Source organism: Sapajus apella, unplaced genomic scaffold (assembly GCF_009761245.1).
Source record: "Sapajus apella isolate SASKATOON/1434 unplaced genomic scaffold, GSC_monkey_1.0 scaffold15, whole genome shotgun sequence".
NCBI lineage: Eukaryota > Metazoa > Chordata > Mammalia > Primates > Cebidae > Sapajus > Sapajus apella.
This window is the reverse complement of record NW_022436955.1, coordinates 31,136,353-31,141,051: the sequence shown is the minus strand read 5'-3', so window position 1 is coordinate 31,141,051 and position 4,699 is coordinate 31,136,353. Positions and strand designations below refer to the sequence as shown.

Genomic DNA, 4,699 nt, shown 5'->3' with positions numbered 1-4,699 from the left:
CTCAGGCTCCCGAGTAGCTGGGATTACAGGCATGCGCCACCACACCCGGAAGATATTTGTATTTTTAGTAGAATGTTTGTATTTTTAGTAGAAACGGGGTTTCCCCATGTTGCCCAGGCTGGTCTGCAACTCCTGGCCTCAAGTGATTCACCTGGCTTGGCCTCCTGAAGTACTGGGATTAAGGTGTGAGCCACGGCACCCAGCCTGACCTTTTAATTGCCATTCTGATTTGTTTAAGATGGTATCTCACTGTGGTTTTGATTTGCATTTCTTTAATGATCAGTGATACCTTTTTTTCATGTTGGTTGGCTGTATATGTCTTTTTTTTTTTTTTTTTTTTAAGACAGGCTTTCACCATGCTGGTCAGGCTGGTCTTACAACTCCCGACCTCAGGTGATCCGCCCGTCTTGGCCTCCAAAGTGCTTGGATTACAGGCGTGAGCCACCGCACCCGGCCATATGTCTTCTTTTGAAAAGTGTGTTCAGGCTGGGTGCGGTGGCTCACGCCTGTAATCCAAGCACTTTGGGAGGCTGAGGCGGGTGGACTGCCTGCACTCGGGAATGCCAGACCATCCTGGCGACACGGTGAAACCGTAGCTCTACTAAAATACAAAAAAAAATAGCCAGGTGTGGTGGCGTGCGCTCGGAAGTCCCAGCTACTGGGGAGGGCGAGGAAGGAGCATCGCTTGAACCCGGGAGGCGGAGGTTGCAGTGAGCCGAGATCGCGCCACTGCCCTCCAGCCAGGGCGACAGAGTGGGACTCCATCTCAAAAAAACCAACCAAACAAACAAAACCAGGAAAAGTGTGTTCATGTCCTTTGGCCACTTTTAAATGGGGTTGTTTTTTTCTTGTGTATTGAAGTTCCTCATAGATGCTGGATTTTAGACCTTTGTCGGATGCATACTTTGCAAATATTTTCTCCCATTCTGTAGGTTGTCTTTTTACTCTGTTGATAGTTTCTTTCGCTGTGCAGAACCCTCCTGTGGAGCTGTTCTCCGAGCCCTCCACGCAGGCCCCCCTGGCGGCGCTGCTTGGCCCCGAGCTGAGAACTCATCTGGCTGAGAAAGGGATGGATGAACGGCCGGCCGCTGTGTGATTTGAGCCTTCAAAGCAAGAGGCAGCGGAAACCGGGTGATGAGTGAGTTGGGAAAACATGGGGCAAATGAAGGAACGGGTTCAGGAGGAGGCGGTTACTGCAGGAGCTGAGTTCACTTACGTCCCATGCGTCAGTTTTTGTTTTTGTTGCAATTGCTTTTGGTGGCATCTTCATGAAATCTTTGCCTGTTCCCGTGTCCAGCGTGGTATTGCCTAGGTCGTCTTCTAGGGTTTTGATAGTTTTGGGTTTTACTTTAGGGTCTCAATCTCTCTTTTTTTTTTTTTTTTTTTTTTGAGACAGAGTTTCACTCATGTTACCCAGGCTGGAGTGCAATGGCGCGATCTCGGCTCACCGCAACCTCCACCTCCTGGGTTCAGGCAATTCTCCTGCCTCAGCCTCCCAAATAGCTGAGACTACAGGTGTGTGCTACCATGCCCAGCTAATTTTTGGACTTTTAGTTGTGACAGGGTTTCACCATGTTGGCCAGGCTGGTCTCGAACTGCTGTCCACGGGTAATCTTCCCTCCTTGGCCTCCAAAGTGCTGGGATCACAGGCGTGAGCCACCAGGCCTGGCCTCCCTGTCTTGTTTTCTAATCAGCACCCAGCACTAGAGCCGCCCAAGCTCATGACAGGTGTGGGATGAATGGACCTGACTTCCTCCAGCAGCAGAAGAGGCTCTGCTGTCACCGGGGGTCCAGCCGCTGGGGCCGCTATGGGGTGCAGGCCCCCGCATCGCACCCATCCCTCTGTGCTGCTGGTCCCAGCCCCAGGTGCCCATCCCCTCAGCAGAATCACTTCCCCATTTGGGCAGCTTTGCCTCTAAGGACTCGGAGTATTGGGGAATTTGGCTGCTTTGCTGTGGCCGGTGAAGCCCAGGGTGCTGGCTAAGAGAAGGTGGGCCTCCAGGGGAGTCTGGGGGCAGTCTCACAGGCAGCCACACGCGGCCAGAGTCACCAGCACACCTGCTTCGAGGACCCCGCGTGGGAGGAGACTGTCTTCTCTCTTCTGGCTTTTCTGAGGGAGGGGTGTGGGGCAGGCTGTCCCTTTGATGCATGGCTGCTGGGCTCGCTCTGCCCACCTCTGCGCCTGGGGCCTGAGCCTTCCAGCCTGCTTCAAGGGCTCTCTTGTCCAGGGACTTCTAGTGGGGCCAAGGACAGGAGGCCCGCTGGAGAAAGGGCTCAGCCTATACACTGCTGTCCGTGGCCGTGGTTTGGGAGTGGCTGCACTTTTCTACAGCTGTGTGGATGGGGTTTGTCCTAGAATCTGCTCTAGTCCTCACCCCTGTATCTGTGAGTGTGACCCTGTTGGGAAACAGTGTGTTTGTGGATGTGATTATCTAAGATGAGTCACACTTACCAAAGGGCTGGCCCTAAACCCAATGACAGGTGTCCTTATAAGAAGGGAGAAACTGGCTCGGCACTGTGGCTCATGCCTGTAATCCCAGCACTTTGGGAGGGTGAGATAGGTGGATCACGAGGTCAGGAGTTCGCGACCAGTCTGACCAACATGGCGAAACTCTATCTCTACTAAAAATAAAAAATTAGCTGGGCGTGGTGGCGGGCACCTGTAATCTCAGCTATTCAGGAGGCTGAGGCAGGAGAATCACTTGAACCTGGGAGGCAGAGGTTGCAGTGAGCCATGATCCTGGGGGACAGAGTGAGATTCCATCTCAAAAAAAGAGAAGAAGGGAGAGATTTGGACACACAGAGGAGAGGCTGTGTGAAGAGGATGGCAGGGACTGGAGTGAAGCCAGGCGCCAAGATTCCGGGGCCACCAGGAGCCGGAAGAGGAGTGGGGGAGCCTCCCCTGCAGCTTCTGGTGGGAGTGAGGTCCTGTCGACTTTGGGATTCCAGGGTTGAGTCCTCCAGGATTGCGGGGTACTCGGTGTGTGTTGTTAAAGCCGCCTGGTTTGTAGAACCTAATTATAGGAGCTGGGGACACGAATGCCACAGCTGTGCCTGGGCTGGTGAGAATCACTGCCTGGCAGCCCTGCAAGGGGATCCGATGCCCTGGGTGTTGGTGGTGCCTCTGCACCTCCCGGCTCCCGGAGGGCTGTCCTCAGATCTGCGGGGACCCCACAGCGTGCAGAGGCCCAGCAGTGTGCTGACCGATTCCAGGATGGGCAGAGATGGACGGTGGAGATGCTGCGGAAGCCACAGGTGTCAGGAAGGTGTGGACAGGCCTGAGCCAGTTGTGCCGGCTTTGGGTCCTGGCCTCAGCACTCTGTGACCCTGGGGCAAGCTCCAGTGGACTCAGTGGTACAGAAAAGGACAATGGTGATGTTTCTCGTAGAGTCTCTGGGCTCTGCGGGCCCCAGCAGTGCCGTGATGAGGGGGCTGGATGCTGAAGTGTGGTCAGAAGTGACAAAGCACCTGCTGCTCCCCCGGGGATGTGAGAGGGGCAGGAGGAAGCTGTGGGCAAACCCTTCTGGGGGCCCCACATAGGATGCCTCTACAGGGCGTCTCTGCATCGGCCATGCCTGTGACAGCACTCCCCCCACCTCACTACCCCACCACCGCCCCTCTCCGGCCTAAGGCTGTGCAGCCAGGGGTCCAGGCAGTGCTGCTTCAGTTCCTACGGCTACTGCAACAGATGGCCACAGGCTGTTGGCTTGAATATTGATCCTCTCATAGTGCTGGAGGACAGAGGTTCAAACTCAAGGCTGGGCACGGTGGTTCACACCTGTCATCCCAGCACAGTGGGAGCCTGAGGTGGGCAGATCACTTGAGGCTAGGAGTTCTAGACCTGCCTGGCCAACATAGTGAAACCCTGTCTCTACTAAAAACACAAAAATTATCCAGGCGTGGTGGCACGTGCCTGTAGTCCCAGCTACTTTGGAGGCTGAGGCAGTAGAATTGCCTGAACCCAGGAGGCGGAGGTTGCGGTGAGCCGAGATCGCGCCATTGCACTCCAGCCTGGGTAACAAGAGTGAAACTCCGTCTCAAAAAAAATGAAAAAAAAAGATGGGGTCACACTGGAACAGGGTGTACCCCAAATCCAATGGCTGCTGTCCTATTAGGAAGAAAAGACACAGAGACACATGCAGAGGAGAGGCCACAGGAGACACAGAGACATGCGCATGGGGGAGGCCACAGGAGACACAGAGACACATGCAGAGGGGAGGCCATGGGAGATACAGAGACACATGCAGAGGAGAGGCCACAGGAGACACAGAGACACGCGCAGAGGGGAGGCCATGGGAGACACAGAGACACGTGCAGAGGAGAAGCCACAGGAGACACAAAGACACATGCAGAGGAGAGGCCACAGGAGACACAGAGACACATGCAGAGGAGAGGTCACAGGAGACACAGAGACACGCGCAGAGGGGAGGCCATGGGAGATACAGAGACACGTGCAGAGGGGAGGCCACAGGGGGAGACACAGAGACACGCGCAGAGGGGAGGCCATGGGAGATACAGAGACACGTGCAGAGGGGAGGCCATGGGAGACACAGACACATGCAGAGGAGAGGCCACGGGAGACACAGACACGCGCAGGGGGAGACACAGAGACACACGCAGAGGGGAGGCCACAGAAGACACAGAGACACATGCAGAGGAGAGGCCACAGGGGGAGACACAGACACACACAGAGGAGAGG

General features: G+C 55.4%; 1 long non-coding RNA gene across 1 annotated transcript in view; it reads left to right on the top strand.

The window, feature by feature from the left end:
• The first annotated feature begins 735 nt into the window (after positions 1 to 735).
• Positions 736 to 4,699, top strand: part of LOC116555747 — a 38,490-nt gene continuing 34,526 nt past the window's right edge. The window contains exons 1-2 of the long non-coding RNA XR_004270659.1: positions 736 to 1,131; positions 1,187 to 1,189. This is a non-coding gene — a long non-coding RNA (uncharacterized LOC116555747). The remainder of the gene's footprint in view (positions 1,132 to 1,186; positions 1,190 to 4,699) is intronic.